A 20,978-nucleotide genomic window follows, 5' to 3' on the forward strand; every position below is an offset into this window, starting at 1 on the left:
TAAACGTTACTAACTTTTAAGAGTTCATCGTCCAACAGTGGGACGCTACCGGTTTTAATGGTAACGGACGCTACACCTACTCCGTTGCAGCCCCTTTCTGCGACAGTCCAGTCCGTCTGTCCCGGACCCAATAACCCACCACCCAAACAACTTGACCCCCTGGAAATCTATCCGTGGGTCCGTGACCAGGTTAAAGTCCCGGGTGTTGTCTTTAGACGACTCTGATGGGCACAGGAGGTGCAACTATTTATAATACACAAGTTTGTGTTAGTCACGTCAGTCCTGTGATCATGGTCCATTTTTACTTATCTATACCTATAAAATTTAGCGGAGTCCATGTACCGGGTGTACACACTGAAAAGGAATTAGTTTGTTAATCAGGTAACTTCTTTGTTCATTTTCAATTATTTACTCAAACTTTCATTTGCTGATATCTATATGAAAAACAACAATCTATGAAAAACAATAAATGAAAACACCGATACCTAACAGTTCTACCATTTTAAATGACCCAGCTCCACTGCCATCACTGCAACAGGCAGTCGGGGTCAATTTTCGCCATTTTGCCTCTCCAGGGTACAGCACTGCATCGGGCCGCAATTCCATGGATCCGGCACTTTCACTCACAAGTTCCTGAGCGGCAATTCTTATGCAGCGCCACTCTCTGACTAGCACTTTTGTACAGAATCGCAGTAGCCGTCGCCCGTGCATCTCCCCATCGCGGGGGTCGTTGTTAGGTTGCGCTTCGGTTTCTTGCACTGGTGGTAAGTAAACTCCTGTGGCCCCAACAGTCGTCGGGATGCCACGTGGTAGTGGAATTGGTGGTTTTGCAGGCTCCACTTCCGTTGATGGAAACTGAAAAACCGACTGTTCCGCAGCCGGGGTTGCAGGGTCCGGGTGCTCTGCCTCTGAGGACGGGCCCGGTGATGCGCCCGGGTCTGGTCTGGCCGGTGTCTGGATGACCGCTGTCGTGACTGGAATGAGGGTTGTGATCGGGATCTCCACAGCTGGAACTTCTTGTAAATGCACCGAAGGTTCCGCTGCTGGGGTTGGTGTGGGTAGCTCGGCGTCCGCCAAGGACGGGGCAGGTGACGGCCGACTGCTCACCGCGAGCGGGGGCGGTCCAGATCCTTCAGCCGCTGTGGCCGGATTTGGGCAATCAATAAGGACTGGGTAATCGCTTACCTTCTCTTCACGTGGGATTTTGATCTCACGGGCTCGCTCCGCCATCACCAGGCTCCTCATCTCTTCCCTCCAGTGGTTCAGTATAAACAGGAACTGCGTCCGCATTCTCCTGCACAGCTGCTCTGTCTCTTCCTCTATACATGTCGCTACAAGTTGCTATTTTTAGGCTGGGGCCTAATAACCATAAGCCTCCTCAGTCTGAGAATACCAGCCCCAGCTGTCGGGCTTTATCATGGGAAGGACTTCACAACGTTTTTTGTTTTTTTTAAATTTTATTTAAATAATTTAAAAAAGTTGCATGCAGTTTCTCTTATTTTGATACACAGCCAAGATAAGCACATGGCTAGGGTCTGCAACCTGTAGCCGTAGTCTTTATCTGTGCTGGGTTTCATAATATGGGGGACACGAATTGATTTATTTATTTATTTTTATACTGCAATACTGACGCTAGAGTGTATGGGCTCCTTCCAGGTATGATATTACTTCAGCATGCCGCTATCACATGATAGGGGTGTGTTCAAAATATAGTCCGACATATCCAGCCAGAAATAACATTGTTATTCTAAGTCTTTTGGTCATGGAGTTGTTTATAATAGAAGCGGGCATCTGGGGTGAGATTATAATGCCCCCCCCCGTCTGGACCCCTGCTTCTATTATAATCAACTCCATGCCCACGTGGGCTTAGAAAATTAATGTTGCTTCCTCATATCAGCTATGTTGATGCCCCGTCTTCTGGTCACATGGGCATGACATCAGCAAAGGTCCTACTAGCCACTACCGTAGCAGAGCAGATGTAGTAGTCACGGACCCGGAAGCAACAGCATCGCAGGTGAGTACTCAGCAGTGTGTGTGTGCAGGGACGTCAGGAGATCATGGAGTATCTAATGAACTTATGCTGTAACCTGTGAGTGCCTTTGCTTCTGTGGCCTGGGCAGGTGAACATTGTTGCTCTTTCTTGAATATACTGGGCACTGCTTACCGCTCCTATCGCTGGTTTGTCACCGTCCCGTGGGTTAAATCCATCCTGTTTGGAGAGCCACACTGATCAGGAAACAATCTATATAAAGATTTCTCCCTCGCATATTACCACCGCTAGACGGAGTGCAACGATCTGGAGGTGCTCAGGCCAGAAGAGTAGATGCAGAAATTCATCAATGAAATAGGCTGGGAGCACTCACCGATAAAACGTTGCTTTATTCATGCTTCAATGTGGACCCGTGGAAGCACCCCTAGTGCTGCGAAACAGTGCCGTTGTCCAGCGTGCTTCCTCCCCCACACCTCCTCCCTTTTGCCTGCCTTTTTTATGCACGAATGAAGCATAAATAAAGCAACATTTTATCGGTGAGTGCTGCCATCCTATTTCATTAGTGAATTGTTGCCCTTTGTTGCTGTGAATTTTTCAGAATTTTCGGGGGAAAATTTAATTTCCCCTTTTGTAGTTAAGCTTTAAAATTTAGTGTAGGGACACGCAAGCATGAGGACCCATGACGTTGGGTTGCGAGCGTCCGTATTTTGGCTAAAATATCAACTATTACCTCATATATACAGTATCATATATATATATATATATATATATATATATATATATATATATATATTTACACTCATTATATCTTTATACAGGATGCAGCTAGGCACATTATTGTTGGCCTTGGAAACTAGGGTCTCCATTCCGGTGTGATGCCATTATACAGTGCTGGGTAGCCCGCCTAGTCTAATAGTAAGGGCATCATCAATAGGCTGCAAGCCACACACTGTGCACCTACATGTGTGAACGGCGCCCTATGCAAGCTATTTGTGTGCACTTTTAATACTAAGCAACCATGAAGTGGCAGTGTGTGATTGGTTCCTCCATCAGTGTTTTTCACCTATTGCCTACATCTTTATTAAGTGGTTTTGCTGCATCCTGTCAGTGCATTTCTATCTGTGCCCTGGACGGGTAAATGTTGTTGCCCTTTCTTTCTGTGAATTTTTCTGACGTTTTTGGCGAAAACTTAATTCCTCTTTTTGTGGTTTAGTTTTAAATTAAGTGTGCCAGCTTGCTAAGCTTCAGAGCCACCACCAGGTTACAGCCATTATCACACACGACCATGCCTATGTTACATAGTTACATAGTAGTTACATAGTTACTTAGGTTCAAAAAAGACCTAGGTCCATCTAGTTCAACCTTCCTTCACCAGTTCTACATTTGGTCATTAAGTCATTTATAACCAATAATGTTTTGTGTCCTGAGGAAATCATCCAGCCCTTTTTTAAAAGCTGTTATAGTATCTGCCATTACTACCTCTTGTGGTAGGGCATTCCACAATCTGACTGCTCTAACTGTAAAGAACTCTTTCCTATTTAGCTGTCGGAATCGCTTTTCTTCCACTTGCAGCGAGTGCCCCCTGGTCCTTAGTATTGTCTTTGGAAGAAATAAGTCATGTGCCAGTCCTTTATATTGACCACACATGTATTTATACATATAAATGAGATCTCCTCTGAGACGTCTTTTTTCTAAGCTAAACATATCTAACTTTTACAACTTCTCATCATATGGGAGGCCTTCCATTCCTTGTAATAGTCTAGTTGCCTGCCTTTGAACTGACTCTAACTTCTGAATGTCCTTTTTAAAATGTGGAGCCCAAAACTGGATCCCATATTTCAGATGTGGACTTACAAGTGATTTATAGAGGGGCAACAATACGTTGGGATCACGGGATCCAATCTCTCTTTTTATACACCCTAAAATCTTGTTTGCTTTTGCAGCTGCTGCTTGACATTGAGTGCTGTTGCTCAGCTTATTTGTAATACGAATACCCAAGTCCTTCTCCTGTTCTGTAGTCCCGAGCTTACTTCCATTTAATGTATACGCAGTTATAGGATTACTCCGTCCTAGGTGCATTACTTTACATTTATCAACATTAAATATCATTTGCCAAGTATCTGCCCATTCTGACATCTTATCCAGATCTTTTTGTAATATTGTACTATCAAGGTCAGTTTTTAATATCCTACATAGTTTGGTTTCAGTAGTAGATATTGCACCGTGAGGGTATATTTAAATTTAACTTTTATTCTATGCATTTAAAACAAAAACTAAGCAATATTAAAATACAATGGGGTTTGACCCTGCAGGTCACAACTCACAGATTGCCCAAAGCTGTGTACAAAGCTCAAAGGGGCTGAAATTATGTCCCTTGGGCAAGGTAATCAGAGGGACAGCCAAACAATTGTGTTGAAAACAGTTTTGGTCTGCACTAACAGTGGATAGTATAAAACCAATATAATAAGGACAGTAGTCCCACTATGTTTAGACCAGGATCACATAAAATGGATATACAATAAGTGTGGCTCCACACACGGCACCACAAACAAAAGGATATATATTTCCTAAGTGTGGCTCCTCAGAAGGCACCACAAATATAAGGACATATATCCCCTTCTATCTGTTGAATTAGGACCCGGGAGGGAGGACCCAGGAGGGACAGTTTGGGCCGGCAGCCAGTTCACACACAGCAGCAGGGCCACACACAGACAGCGCAAAGAAGGAGGCCAAGGACGCGGCAGGGCAGAGTAACTTAGTCCTCCTGATACAGACTCCAGTGACGGGACTTGTTGTTATGCAGCTTTTGTTGAAGTAAACCGGTTAAACGTTGCCTGTGCCTCAGTCTCTCATTTGGACAGTTGCCACCTATCCAGGATTGGGACCATCGAAGCTGAGAAAACCTGTTGCTGATCAAGTAAGTATCTGCGCCCCTAAAGTCTCCTCACAATAGCATCATCTATACCCACCATTGACTTTTACCTCACCTGCCTGGGACCCACAGCCCTACCCGGAAAGGGCTTTCCACCTCAGCTGCCCCACATCATGATCCCCGGCCAGCTACTGGCAGCGGTGGCTATAAATAGCCACATTTATTCCCGGGTGGCGTCACGAAAAACTCTTATAAATTTTTATTTATCCCCTGTAAATACCCCCCCATTCCACTGTGCATCGCTTGAGACCACAGCTCGGGTTGAGCCACCCGTGACATCCCCTCAAGAAATAGACCCCCGATCCGGTGCTGGGTACCCCGGTCTCCAGGGCATCACAAATGTATAGAATAAAAGTTAAATTTTAATATACCCTCACAGGGCTATATCTACCATTAAAATTGTGAGTCCCTGTCCTGTAAGGAACACTAACTATCGTTTCCTTTGCCTTAATGCTTAGTTTGGTGTCATCAGCAAAGACTGACACTTTACTATCAATCCCATCCACAAGGTCATTAATAAAGAGATTTAAAAAGAATCGGTCCTAGCACAGATCCCTGCGGCACCCCACTGCTGACTGTAGCCCATTTAGAGAATGTACCATTTATGACTACTCTTTGTTTCCTATCTTTTAGCCAATTCCTTACCCAGTTGCATATAGTTTCCCCTAGTCCTTGCTTCTAGAGCTTTAATTTGACGCCCTGGCCTATCAGGTTGTCAAAGGGTATTGTGCAAGCTGCCCTTCTGTACGGTATCCACCCTCCTTGGTTAACGGATCCCAGTCCTCAGGTGTTGATGATAGCCAGTCCAAAGGGCCTGAAGGGAATAGGGCCGCCCACATGGGGGGATTGGTGAGGAGAAAGTGAAGACAGTGACATTTGAGCGAGGGAGTTGAGTTGAGACGGTGGAGAGTGAAGGAGGTGGAGTGACTCTCTGCGAGGGAGAGGTCACGGAGCAGGGCTCCTGAGTACTAGCTGGCAGACGTTGGTCTGGGCCTGGTAGAAGCTGGAACCCCGGTCGCAGGGGATTGTGTCAAGGGGCATGGACTGCCGAGGAGGGCAGCCGGCGGGCTTGAGCTATCACCGGGCAGGTGCCAGGGCACGACGGGGTACGTGGACCCCAGGCTGGAAAGTAGCTTCACGCCTTCTGGTAATTTACCTGATGGGGGTGAAGACTTCAAGTATCATCCCCAACTCGCTCCAAAATCGGGGTACTAGTGCACCGATGGGATAGGACTTTCCCACTACAGTCCAAAGAAATCCTACGCGTGAACCCTGAGAGCAAGCTCACTCCGTTAGCCATACGGGTGAGCGGGACCTGGAGAGTTTCATACCAAAGGGTCCAAGTGAGACTAAAGTGCTAGGGATAGGGCCACAGATCAACAACAACACAGACGGCACAGATCCAGGCATACTCCACGCGGGCTACGGTGGTGCTCAGAACTTTGGTTTACAAGCTGTCGGTGTGGTTATTCTAGGACTGAGTGAGTACATTGGAAACCCTCTCTGCACCTTTCCCCCAACGGCACCCAAACTCCACCATCCAACACCAACGGGCCCTGGGACACCAACCCCCTACCCACGGAGGGGTTAAACATCAGGCTGCCACACCGTCGTCACCGGGCTGCCCAACGGCAGAGGTGGTCCCTCACATTACCACGCACCGTGGGTGGCATCACGAACTTTCCAAAATCCCCCTGTACATATCTCCCCCCTCCGTTTAATCGAGTGGCCGCGCAACCCCTTGGTCCAGAGACCCCTCGAGCCACCGCGGATCTGGATCCGAGTGGCGGAAGCAGACAGGCTGCTCGCCCGGGGGCGGTACATTGGTAGAAGGCTATTATGTGGTACAGTATCAAATGCCTTTGCAAAGTTCAAATAAATCACATCAGCTGCATTACCAATATCCAGGTTTGCACTTACCCCCTCATAGAACCCCAACAGGTTGTTTAGACATGACTTATCTTTCATGAATCCATGCTGTTTGTCAGTTATATTATTTTCTGCAATATATTTTTGCATGTCATGTCATTTCCATGATTTGGATGGGGGCCGGGCTGCTGCAGGGGCTGTTCGGATCCGAGTTTGTTACTGCAGCTCGATTGGTAGCCGGACCCGGGCTCATACAGCCGTCCGTCCTCACAACCGTAGGAAAAGGGGGTATTTACAGGGGATATAGTCTTTGTCAGTAACGCCACCCGTGGGTTGCGGTGAGAGTTGGTAGCACCACCGCTGCCTGGTGATCTGACACCCGGGGCTGATTGAGCAGGGCAGCAGGATGGAATCCCTTCCATGGGTAGGGGAGGTGTAGTCCCTGGGCCCAGGGTGTATGTGTTATGTCCGGGTGGTGAAAACACTGGATCGTACACCGGGTTCCCTTGGGGAGGCAGCCAGGCCGGTCACTCCGCCCGAGGGTCTTGATGCACGGCAGCCGAAGCACTATTGGCAGCAAGACAGTCCGTAGGGAAGCTGGAAGGTAGATGTCGCTGAGAACACGGAGTTCTAGACGGAAGTCCGGGTGACGAGGCTCAGGGTCCGAGGCCGGGTTGTAGGGTCAGGCGAGATCCGGATCCTGCTGAGCGATGGGACGGGTCACCAAACGGAGCAAGGGACTGGATACTGGCGGAGCTGCAGAGATGGTGGAACCTCCGCCGAAGTCACCGTCAGGGTACTGGGACGGACGTGGTTCGGAGCGGCTGGCGTGGCAGGACAGGCTCTGCGAGACAGACAGGGGTTAATACAGGACACAGCAATACGGGGACCTGAACTCCTAGCTTACTAAACACGTAGAACAGGCCCCGCCCACCAGGAAAGAGAATCCTCATATACCCAGTACCTGTCTATGCAATTTCCTGTTTCTAGGTGCTGGCCCTTTAAGAAAGGGTCAATGACCGCGCGCGCGCCCTAATGCGCATGCGCGAGGCCCGTGTGCCAGAAGCCAGTCCAGGGAGTGGTGCAGAGGAAGCAGGGGTGCCCGGCTGAGTGTCCCACGTCGCAGAGGAGCGCCGGGAGCGGGGAGCTGGACGCATGGAGGGCGCAGGCGAGGAAGAGGGGGCCGGGACCGGAGTGGTGAGCCGGGGACGCCGCCGGGAAGCGGGGAGCGGGCCACGGGGACCGGAGAGCGGGGCACGGGGACTGGGAAGCGTGACAGTACCCCCTCCCCCACGCCCCCCTCCCCGCAACCGGGACAGGAAAGCACGAATCAGAGGAGTGCCAACATTCTCCCGGGGCTCCCAGGACCTATCCTCGGGACCATAACCCGCCCAGTCCACCAGGAAGTATTGCCGACCTCGCACGGTCTTCATGGCCACGATATCCCTTACCGCATAGATGTCATCGTCAGCGATGGGAGAAGGAGCAGTACCGGTATCAGCGGAGAAGGGACCAAGGACGACAGGCTTGAGCAAGGAGACATGGAAGGAGTTGGGTATCCGCATCGTGGCCGGGAGCTGCAGCTTGTAGGAGACTGCATTAATCTTGCTGATGACTTTAAACGGCCCGATGTAACGAGGACCCAACTTGTATGATGGTAACTTTAATCGGACATATTTGAATGCAAGCCAGACCAGATCACCTGGGGAGAAACACGGGGGATCCAGGCGCCTCTTGTCCGCATGTCTCTTCATCCACAAAGAAGCATGTTCTAGGGAAGACTTGACAGAGCTCCATATAGCTGAGAAGTCCTGGACCAGAGCATCTGCTGCGGGGACATCGGAAGCCGAGGATACTGGCAATGGGACAGAAGGCTGAAGTCCATAAACGACCTGGAAGGGAGAGCTGGAGGTGGACTCGCTGATGTGTTGGTTGTGGGAGAATTCAGCCCAAGGTAGGAGCGTGGACCAATCGTCATGATGGATGTTGACGTAGTGGCGCAGGAAGGAGGTCAGAATCTGATTGACCCGTTCCACTTGGCCATTCGACTGAGGATGGTAGGCCGAAGAAAAGTCCAAGGATGCTCCCAGATGTTTGCAGAGAGCCCTCCAGAAGCGCGAGGTAAACTGAGTTCCTCTGTCGGACACAATGTGTGCGGGAAAGCCATGCAATCGGAATATGTGTTGTATGAAGGAGTCAGCTAGCTCCTGGGCAGAGGGCAGCCCGGCCATGGGAACGAAGTGAGCCATCTTTGAGAAACGGTCCACCACAACCCATATGACCGTGTGTCCGGAGGATAAGTCCGTAATGAAGTCCATTGCAATATGTTGCCACGGAACGGAAGGAATGGGCAGAGGCAGAAGACGTCCATATGGTAGGTGCTTGGGTGTCTTGTTCCGTGCACAGGATGGACAGGCTGAGACGAAGGTTGCAACGTCTTTACGGAGGGACGGCCACCAATAGTGACGGACAATCGTACTCCAAGTCTTCTTCTGACCAGCATGGCCGGCGATCTTCGAGGAATGGCCCCATTGCAGGACTCTCTGTCTGTCAGTATCTGAGACATAGGTTTTCCCAGGGGGTATCTGAGTCAGAGTGACAGGAGCCACCGGAATGACTTTACTGGGGCTGATGATGGGCTGGAACATCTCCTCCTCCAGCTCTACGGGCACGAAGGACCTAGACAAGGCGTCTGCCCGCACGTTCTTATCCACGGGCCGAAAATGGAGTTGGAAATCAAATCGAGCAAAAAACAAGGACCAGCGGGCTTGTCGCGGGTTCAGTCTTTGGGCTGACCGCAGGTACTCCAGATTCTTGTGGTCCATGTAGATGATCACAGGGTATACTGCTCCCTCCAAGAGATAGCGCCATTCCTCCAAGGCCAGCTTGATGGCCAGTAGCTCCTGATCCCCGATGGTGTAGTTGCGTTCGGGTGCTGAGAAGCTCTTGGAGAAGAATCCGCAAGTGACCATGTTCCCGGAGGAGGATTACTGCATCAACACTGCCCGGCCCCTGAGGAGGAGGCATCCACCTCTAAGGTGAACTGTCGGTTCAATTCAGGGCAATGGAGAACCGGGGAAGAAGCAAACGCCTGTTTCAAAGAGCAGAACGCAGCATCGGCCGCCGGTGGCCAATCCTTAGGATTAGCTCCCTTCTTAGTCAAGGCAGAGAGAGGCGCAGTCAGGGCAGAGAAGTGCGGGATGAATTGACGATAATAGTTTGCAAAGCCAAGGAAGCGTTGGATGGCCTTCAGTCCGGAAAGAGGAGGCCAGTTGAGGATGGAAGACACTTTCTCTGGGTCCATCTGCAGGCCAGTGTCCGAGATTACATAACCCAGGAAGGGAAGGGAAGACTTTTCAAAGACGCACTTCTCGTACTTGGCGTACAGACGGTTCTCTCTAAGCTTTTGGAGTACTAGCTGCACGTTCTCTCTGTGGGTCTGTAGGTCCAGAGAGAAGACCAGGATGTCATCCAGATATACCATGACACAGACTTAGAGGAGATCTCTGAACACGTCGTTCACCAATTCTTGGAAGACTGCCGGAGCATTACACAGACCAAAGGGCATGACACAATACTCGTAGTGCCCATCCCGAGTGTTGAATGCGGTCTTCCATTCGTCTACAGAGCGAATGCGGACCAAGTTATAGGCCCCACGGAGGTCCAACTTGGTGAATACACGAGCTCCTCGGAGCCAATCGAATAGTTCGGGGATGAATGGCAGAGGGTATTTGTTTCTTACGGTGATCTGGTTTAATCCCCGGTAGTCAATGCAAGGGCGCAGATCACCTTCCTTCTTCTTGACGAAGAAAAACCCTGCTCCGGCAGGGGACGAAGATCTCCTAATGAACCCCTTTGCCAGGCTCTTGGTGATATAGGCAGACATGGCCCGTGTTTCAGCAGGGGACCAGGGGTATATCCTTCCTCTAGGAGGCGTAGTTCCCGGCAGTAAGCCGATGGCACAGTCGTAGGGACGATGAGGCGGTAGTACATCTGACTCCTTTTTATCAAACACGTCCGTGAAGGACCAGTAGGTGGCAGAAGGCAGTCCTGGTAGAGACTCTGGAACCGGAGGTCATCGGATGGGCTGTATGGATTTCAGACATCTCTCGTGACACGAGGAGCCCCATCGGGTGATTTCACCTGTACTCCAGCTGACCGACGGTTCGTGTGCCCGTAACCATGGGAGTCCCAGCAGGATCTGATGAGACATGCACGGGAGGACGTAGAAGGTGATATTTTCGGTGTGCAGGGCACCGATCCGTAATTCCACAGGCTTGGTGATCAGCGAGACGGTGTCAGAGAGGGGTCTCCCATCTACAGAGGCGATCACCAGCGGTTTTTCTAGTGGGAGAACAGGCACCTGGTACTTATCCACCGTGGCCTGCTGGATGAAGTTGCCTGCTGCTCCGGAATCGAGATATGCCTCTGCCGTGAACCGGGTCTCTTCTGTTGTCACTTGAACAGTCCATGTCACGGAGTCTGAGAGAGTTCCAGCACCTAGGGTGGCCTCTCCTACCAAGCCTAGGCTCTGGAGTTTCCCGGCTTCTCGGGACAAGAGCATAGTAGGTGTGTGCCATCACCGCAGTAGAAGCAGAGACCCTTTGCTAGTCGTTCTGCTCTGCGTTGCTCAGACTGCCTCAGGTGGTCAATCTGCATGGGCTCGTAGGTAGACGCGCCAGGTGACGCCGACTGGGGAGCGTTGGACTTTAGTGGCGGGGAGGAGTGCCTTATCGGACGCCTCTCGCGGGACACCTCTTTGGATCGTTCCTGAAAGCGAAGATCCACTCGAGACGCTAGAGCGATCAGGGCATCCAGGGTGGAAGGCACGTCACGACCAGCCAGCTCATCTTTAATACGACCCGAGAGTCCCTCCCAGAAGGCGGCGGTTAGGGCCTCATTGTTCCACCCTAATTCCGAGGCCAAGGTGCGGAAGCGGATAGCATATTGGCCCACCGTCAGAGTCCCCTGACGTAGCCTGAGGAGCGATGAGGCGGACGCGGAGGCGCGTCCGGGCTCGTCAAAGGTGCTACAAAAAGCCTGCAGGAACTCCTGGATGTTGGTGGTTACCGGATCCTCCTTCTCCCACAAGGGGTTCATCCAGGCCAGTGCCTCTCCCTCTAGATGGGACATCACGAACGCGACCTTGGCTTGGTCAGAGGCAAAAAGGTGCGAAAGCAGCTTGAAATGGAGGGAGCACTGATTTATGAATCCCCTGCAGGTCTTGGGATCTCTGGCGTACCGGGGTGGTGAGGCCAAACGAAGTTTGGAAGTATCCGAGGAAGCTGCCACGGGAACTGCGGCCGTGGACTGTGCAGGAGAAGCCTGAGATGCCAAGGACGTGGCAGTTGCTTGTAGCGTGTTCAGGCGGGTATCCACCGAGGGCATGAAGGCCAGCATGCGGGACTGGGTCTCGCGCTGTCATATGAGTTCCAGCTGCAAGGTGCCCAGCTGGGCCGCTAGTGCTTCGGCGGGATCCATGGCCTGTTCTAGCTGTTACGTCCGGGTGGTGGAAACACTGGACCGTACACCGGGTTCCCTTGGGGAGGCAGCCAGGCCGGTCACCCCGCCCGAGGGTCTTGATGCACGGCAGCCGAAGCACTATTGGTAGCAAGACAGTCCGTAGGGAAGCTGGAAGGTAGATGTTGCTGAGAACACGGAGTTCTAGACGGAAGTCCGGGTGACGAGGCTCAGGGTCCGAGGCCGGGTTGTAGGGTCAGGCGAGATCCGGATCCTGCTGAGTGATGGGACAGGTCACCAAATGGAGCCAGGGACTGGAGACTGACGGAGCTGCAGAGATGGTGGAACCTCCGCCGAAGTCACCGTCAGGGTACTGGGACGGACGTGGTTCGGAGCGGCTGGCATGGCAGGACAGGCTCTGCGAGATAGACAGGGGTTAATACAGGACACAGCAATACGGGGACCTGAACTCCTAGCTTACTAAACACGTAGAACAGGCCCCGCCCACCAGGAAAGAGAATCCTAATATACCCTGTACCTGTCTATGCAATTTCCTGTTTCTAGGTGCTGGCCCTTTAAGAAAGGGTCAATGACCGCGCGCGCGCCCTAATGCGCATGCGCGAGGCCCGTGTGCCAGAAGCCAGTCCAGGGAGCGGTGCAGAGGAAGCAGGGGTGCCCGGCTAAGTGTCCCACGTCGCAGAGGAGCGTCGGGAGCAAGGAGCTGGACGCATGGAGGGCGCAGGCGAGGAAGAGGGGGCCGGGACCGGAGTGGTGAGCCGGGGACGCCGCCGGGAAGCAGGGAGCGGGCCACGGGGACTGGAGAGCGGGGCACGGGGACAAGGAAGCGTGACAGTATGGGAGTAATGGCTACTGAGAATGACATGCAAGGTTGGACCGGGGATGAATGGTGTACTCACACAAATTGCAGTGGTAAACCAAATTGCCAGTGACCGATTGCCTCTGGCGAGTGTATTCTGGTCCCACACCGGGGTGTAGCAAACAGGGGTCCCTTCCTCCTGCACTCAGTATTTGTGTTTTCAATGGGACAACTCCGCTTGGAACGGGGAAGTCCACTCCCGGTACTGTGTATGTTGGGAGCTGTGGCCCGCAAAATCTGACCCTTGGGATCTCTGTGGGTTCTAGCGGACACCCTATCCCCCGCGTTGGGCTTCCGTTTCGCTCTCTGGGCTTCTGTAGAACAAGGCCTGAAACCTCGTCCCCGGCTGGTCAATTAACAAGGGGCTTGCAACCCTCCTCGTCCTAGGGTCCAGGTACCCCATCTGTGCACGGCCTCCGGACCGGATTCCCGCTGTCGGCACTGGCGGTCTACAACCCTGCACCGGTCCACTTTAGGAATCCCACGACCGGATCTCCGTTGCCTGTGGTCCTTCTTGCCGTCTGCCACCTAGTCCGGTAGTCCAGGGGCCCCAACCCCTGACTCCGCTGCACTTCACACTCTTCCACTGTCAACTGTCTGTACTGAACTGTACATCTCAACTGTCGTGTTCCCACCCCTGACACCTCAGGACCTTTAGGTGGGCGCTCCCATCCGCCTGATCCGCCCACTGGTGTGTCCCTATTGTCAGGGTGGTGACTAGGCTTTAATGGCTGGTGTGGTGCACCTGGGTGTGGGTTTTGTGTTGGACTGCCTAGGAGGATGGAGTTTTGTACCAGAGAAATTTGTACAACCTCTGTGACTACCTGGTTTTGCCAGGGCATCACACCTAGTTGTAGGTTCACCGGTGACAGTCACAGATCTTTCTGACCTGTTCGATCATTCAACATTTTTACCATGGTGTGGTGTTTTGTTTCCTAAACATATGAGTTTCAGCAGAGCCTGTTGCCATTTCAGTGCTTCCAGCTTGCGACTTACAGGGATCACAATTTTGAAATGAGGAGATGAGGGTGCAGGAACTGGTGTAGAAAGTGGTGGTAATAGTGATGAAACTAAGGTCCCCAATTCTAGGTGTCAGTAGCATTTGTGATATTCTAGCGTCACATGCTACCACATCAAAAACACAAAAAGGAACACATAAAAACATACTTAAAGTACACTGCAAACAACATTGTCTTCATAAATATATACTGTATAAATAAATATAAAAAACAAATTTTATAATTTAGACCCAGTAGTGTTCAGTTCATCAAACACAGCTCTATAAAGTCTCTCTATTTAAGACACAGTGCATCCACTCACTCAGGTCTGGACATTTCTTTATTTGCAAAGAAGCAAAATTAATTTAAATTTCCCTGTTGTAGAAGGACAAAATGTATGGCAAAACTGGAAGCATTATTTTGTTATTCTTAGTGTTTTTTATTTGCTCAGCCATTCATACTTTAGTTTACTCGTAGTACATACCAAATATATACAGAAGGAAATAATTATTTGATCCCTTGCTGATTTTGTAAGTTTGCTCACTGACAAAGACATGAACAGTCTATAATTTTAAAGGTAAGTTAATTTTAACAGTGAGAGAGAGAGACTATCAAAAATAAAATCCAGAAAATCACATTGTATAAATTATAAAAATGTATTTGCATTTTGCAGAGAGAAATAAGTATGTGATCCCTCTGGCAAATAAGACTTAATACTTGGTAGCAAAACCCTTATTAGCAAGTACAGCAGTCAGATGTTTTTTGTAGTTGATGATGAGGTTTGCACACATGTCAGATGGAGTTTTGGTCCACTCCTCTTTGCAGATCATCTCTAAATCATTAAGATTTTTAGCCTGTCACTTGGCAACTCGGAGCTTCAGCTCCCTCCATGACTTTTCTATGGGATAAAGGTCTGGAGACTTGCTGGGCCACTCCATGACCTTAATGTTCTTCTTTTTGAGCCACCCCTGTTGTGAACACATTTGGATTGGGTTCTAGTTTGGGGCTCCCTCTTGTGGCCAGTGCTGGTAGTAGAGTTAGTCTGCTTAACAGAAGCCAGACAGCTGATGATGATTGGAAATCAGGCTGCTCAGACTGGGCCTATATAACTAAGTAGTGTTCTCTTGGTCTGGGCTGATGATCAATGTTGTCTCCTGTGGTGCCCTATCTTCTGTTTGCACCTGAACTCCTTGCAGATAAGTTTTGCCTTTGTACCATTTGCTGGTTTGTTTCCACTTTCTTAGCGTTTTTATTTCTTTGGTATTAAGGCTTATTTCCTGGTTTCTGTTTTGTGGAGTTCTGGGTGGAGTTGGATTATTCCCTGCTGGGAATGTCTGTGTACCCAGCTCCATATTCTGAATGTATTTTTGTTTTGTCATGCTTGATATTAATTTCAGTCCTTCCTCTATATTAGTGTTTTGCATGGATCCCAGAAACACCAGAGTACTGATATACTGGGGGAGAGATCGTGTGGTTTCAGTTTTTTCATATCAGGTGTGTTGGTTTTTTGTTAGGGTTTTGCACGGCTGCAGACAGTGCTCTTTTCTGTCCTTTCCTAAATAGATAGTTTGGGCCTCACCTTTGCTGAATCTGTTCTCTATCTGTGTACTGTATTTCATCTTGTCTCACCAGCTTTACATGTTTGGGGGCTACCTATAATCTTGGGGAACTGCTCCGAGGTAGATTAGCTTTCCTTGTTTTTTTGTCTTTAGAAACAAAAAGCTCTCTGACTGTGTCGAGGTGACCATGTCATCGTAGGCATGTCCCACGGCTACTTCTAGTTGTGTTTTCAGTTAGAGGTCTACAGTCAGCTGAGTTTCCAACCACTCTGGTGATTCTCTGGGTTTCCTAGTTTCTGCCCTTTTTTTATTCTACTCGATCACTGAATCATAACACATTCCTTTGCTACCTTGGCTGTATGTTTTGGGTCATTGTCATGCTGGAAGACCCATCCACAACCAATTTTTAATGTCCTCACAGAGGGAAGGAGGCTGTCACTCAGGAGTTTACAGTACATGGCGCCATCCATTGTCTCATTGATGTGGTGAAGTAATCCTGTGCCCTAAGCAGAGAAATACCCCCAAAACATAATGTTTCCACTTCCATTCTTGAAAGCGGGGGCGGTGTTCATTGGGTCATAGGCAGCATTTCTCTTCCTCCAAACATGTTGAGTTAAGGCCAAAGAGCTTAATTTTTATCTCAACTGACCACAGCACCTTCTTCCTATCACTCTTATGCCGGCGTCACACGGTATGATATATCAGGCGATATGTCGTCGGGGTCACGTCGTTAGTGATGAACAACCGTCATCGTTTCACATATCATACCGTGTGAAACCTCTGAACGACTGTGAACGAGCAAAAATACTCACCTTATCGTTGCTCGTTGACACATCATTCATTTCCATAATATCGTCCCATCTTCTCTGCGCCGGTTGCTCATCGTTCCCGAGGCAGCACACATCACTCCATGTGACACCCCGGGAATGATGAACACAGCTTTCCTGTGTCCTGCCAGCAATGCGGAAGGAAGAAGGTGGGCGGGATGTTTACATCCCGCTCATCTCCGCCCCTCCGCTTCTATTGGCCGGCCGCTGTGTGACGTCGCTGTGACGCCAATGTCCCTCCCCCTTCAGGAAGAGGATGTTCGCTGCCCACAGCGACGTCGTCTGGCAGGTAAGTGCATGTGACGGGGGGTTAACAACTTTGTGCGCCACGGGCAACTAATTGCCCGTGACACACAAACGACGGGGGCGGCTACGATCGCTCGTGCGATCGCCCGATAGATCGCACCGTGTGACGCCGGTATTAGAGTCATCCAGGTGTTCTTTGGCAAGCTTCAAGCGGGCATGCACATGTGCCTTCTTGAGCAGTGGGACTTTGCGGGCACTGCAGGATTTTAATCCATTACGGCGTAATCTGTTACCAATGGTTTTCCTGGTGACAGTGGTCCCAAGATCATCAAGATCATTAACAAGTTCCTCCAATGTAGTGTTAGGCTGATCTCTCACCTTCCTCATGATCCTGGATACCCAACAAGTGAGATTTTGCATGGAGCCCCAGATCGATGTCAATTGACACTAATTTTGTATTTCTTCCATTTTCTTACTATTGCACCAACAGTTGTCTTCTTCTCCCACAGCATCTTACTTATGGTTTTGTAGCCCATTCCAGCTTTTTGCAGGTCTATGATCTTGTCCCTGACATCCTTAGGAAACGTTTTGGTTTTGCCCATGTTGTAGAGCTTAGAGTCTGACTGAGTGTGTGGACAGGAGTCTTTTATGCAGGTGACAATTTAAGACAGCTGTCTTTCATGCAGTTAACAAGTTAATTCAGAGCGTCTAACTGGTCTGCAGGAGCCAGAACTCTTAATGATTGGTAGGGGATCAAATATTTATTACTCTTTACAAAATGGAAAGAAATGTATATATTTTATACAATGTGATTTTTTGGATTGTATTTTTGATATTCCCTCTCACTGTTAAAATTACTCTACCCTTAAAACTTTAGACTGTTCATGTCTTTGTCTGTGGGCAAACTTACAAAATCATCAAGGTATTGAATAATTATTTCACTGTAGGTTCATATAAAGTGCAGCAAATCACATATACTGCTCAAAAAATAAAGGGAACACTAAAAGAACATTTTGTTGTTTACTTGTTCCCTTTTTTGTGCAGTATATATAACTTGATGACTGTCACCATTTAAAAAAGTCTGAATTAAGGAAACATTCATTCTTATTGCTGGTATAAAAACAGAATAAGGCCATGAGCGAACTAGAAATTGACTTTTTCTTAAGGAAAGTCCGGACCCTCTGAAAGAATCCTGCACATGCAGTAAAAAAACGCACCCAAACCGTAACAAAATCCGCATGCAGTTTTGGTGCGGTTTGGTGCGGTTTTGGTGCAGATTTGCTTTGGATTTGCCACGTTTTTTCCGCAGGTTGGTCCATGCGAATTTTTATCATCTATGGCAAAAAACGCAAGTACCAGCGGAAAAGAAGTGACATGCGCATTAATTCCGCAGCGGAAATTCCGTGGGTAAATCCGCAGGTATAAAAAAATGCAGTGTGCGCACACCATTTTTTTATATTAATAGGTTTTGCTGGGGAATGACTGCAGAAATGTTAGAAACATTTTCTGCAGCAAATTCGTGGCAAATCCGTGGTAAAATCCACGGTAAATCCACAGCGTACTCGCATAGCCTAAAATGTGTTTTGTGAACCCAGGGGCACATTTTTTTCAATCACCTTCACACTTAAAAAAATCCTTTTTGTGAAAGCCAAGGTTTACCTTTGTGGAAAACACTCAGGGATAATTTATTCCCGAAGTGCAACTCTTCTAGGATAACAATATACTTGTAAAAGGTTGGATCCCTCATTACCTTTCCAAAGCAAAGGTAAGATTTTGTTAAATATAATATTAATTTGTTTACAATTATTGATAAATGGTTTGAGGAAAAATAAACAGATCTTTCAATAATTTTAATTACTTTTATATTTTATGTTCTGTCTTGCTCTTGCAGTGATCTTTGTTCTGTGACCAGTCCTGGCCAATGTAATAAAAGTCTTGAATTTCCTCTATTTCTATATAAATTGTCTGATTGTGAATTGGTGGAGTCCAAACTGTTTGGAACTGAACCTACAAAAGAATATTCTACATTTTAAAGGTCTGGCTAAATGGCCATATTTTCAGGCAGTGTGCTGTATAATTGCTTAACTGACTATGCACTCATCCAATAATAACCAGTGTTTTTTTTTGTACACCAGTGACTTTCACGGGGAAAATGAAAAAATTGCAGCATTGACAAGTGTGGTCCATTGTATATCTAGGCTCGTGCCCCATCTGCTGAATACAAAGAGTTGCCACAATTAGAAGACATGACTGGTCTGTTTTCTTTCTTACAGCAGTTTCAATCATGCAAACGACAAATTTACTATATTCCAAAGGAAAGCCGAACTTAACTTTATTAACATTTAATTGGTAAAATTTAGATGTTGGAAAGTAGGGCAAAATTATTCAGACATAAAGCACTCTATTAGATAACTATTTCCACTAATGGAATAATTACTGTCACCACCAATTTCCTATTTTTGCTGTTTGCTCTCTGCTTTGAATTCACACCACAGAAGACTGTTACGTGGAATAATACAAACCGCTGTAGCTTGATAGGATTTTACTGCAAGTTGCCAATATAGTCACACTCAATCACCCTCAGCAACAATTCATGGAACAAAAACTCATTTCCACCTTTTCAGGCATGTGGCAGCTCATGCATACTTACAAGAGTGGAAAAAGAATCTTTATTTTTCTTCCAGAAATGGCCCCATTTTGTACAATGGCCATGTCAGGTATTTTGACTAGGCCCTATTTTAAATACAAGAGTATGAAGAACCAATAGAATGTTTGATATCATAGTATTATGCTTACTCTATTTGCACAGCCTGGTCTCCTATAAGCTTTGTAGAAATAGTAAAGTACTTTATGGCTATTACTATTTCAACTGTAGTTAACCAATTGGTTTATCATAAGGTATATGCTTTTGCTTTATATATTTTAATATATAAATGTAACAGATTTGAGTATGTGGGTATAGTATATATTCCTATATATTTTTATTGTATAGAAATACTTTACAGTCAAGATGTACCAGAGCTAAGTTAATCACCCTCCAGAAGAAGCAAAGGCGGCGAAACACGCGTCAGGATGAGAGGTCGCGGCACCAGACCCAATTGCACTCTATCTCCAAGAATTTATTAACCCCTTCACGACCTTTGATGGATGTATCCGTCATGGTGCCGTAGGTATTTAAAGACCCATGATGGATATATCCATCATGGCGAATTTGCGGTCCCGGTGCCCCGGTGACCGCGATCGGTTTTCAAAAACTGTAGATTTGGGAAGGAGAGGACCTGTAACTGACCTCAGGAGGGGTGGTGTCTCCTCCCCGGACCTACGGAGGCTGTGGTTGACTGACGAACGCCGCTCAGCCAATCCCAGCCAATGTAATGTTTCAACCATTGAAAATGGCTCAAACATTGAAATCCAGCTATGATCAGTGCAGCTGTAGCACTGATCAGTGGCTGGAGCTAAGTCACCTTTGCTGCACCCGCCCCCAGCTCTGATTGGAGAGATCGGCCTTGTGACCGATCTCTTCAAGCACCGTGCATCTGGGACCGGTGAGCTGTAGGAGATTGCTCTCCTCAACTTCTCCCTCCGTGGAAACTGAGAAGAGCGATTCCTACGGTGCCCATCTGTGAGTCACAGCCCCAATCCACTGGTACAATCCTCCATCTGCTTTGCCCCTGCACCGCCGCTGCTCTCCCGATGCGCCCCTGCATGGGACGCCGCTGCTCTCCTCCCGCTGTGCCCCTGCATGTGACGCCGCTGCTCGGCAGAAAGAGAGCAGTGGCGTAAGATGCAGGGGGAGGCGAAGTGGCGTCACATGCAGGGGCGCAGCGGGAGGAGAGCAGCGGTGTCAGAGGAAAGCAGCGGTGTCAGATCCAGGGGAGCATCTGACGCCGCTGCTCTCCTCCCGCTGTGCCCCTGCATGTGACGCCGCTGCGCCCCCCTGCATCTGATGCCGCTGCTCTCTTTCTTCTGCCTCCTTGTATCCGCTGCTGCGCCGCCCCTGCATCTGCCACTCCACTCCCCCATTTGACATAGCACTCTCCCTATCAGCCACTATACTCTCCCCATCAGCCACTGCACTCTGCCAATCAGCCACTGCACTCTGCCTATCAGCCACAGCACTATGCCCATCAGCCACAGCACTCTGCCCATCAGTCACAGCACTCTCCCCATCAGCCACCGCACTCTCCCCATCAGCCACCACACTCCCCCATCTGCCGCTG

The sequence above is a fragment of the Anomaloglossus baeobatrachus genome, chromosome 1 (assembly GCF_048569485.1).
Source record: "Anomaloglossus baeobatrachus isolate aAnoBae1 chromosome 1, aAnoBae1.hap1, whole genome shotgun sequence".
Classification (NCBI taxonomy): domain Eukaryota; kingdom Metazoa; phylum Chordata; class Amphibia; order Anura; family Aromobatidae; genus Anomaloglossus; species Anomaloglossus baeobatrachus.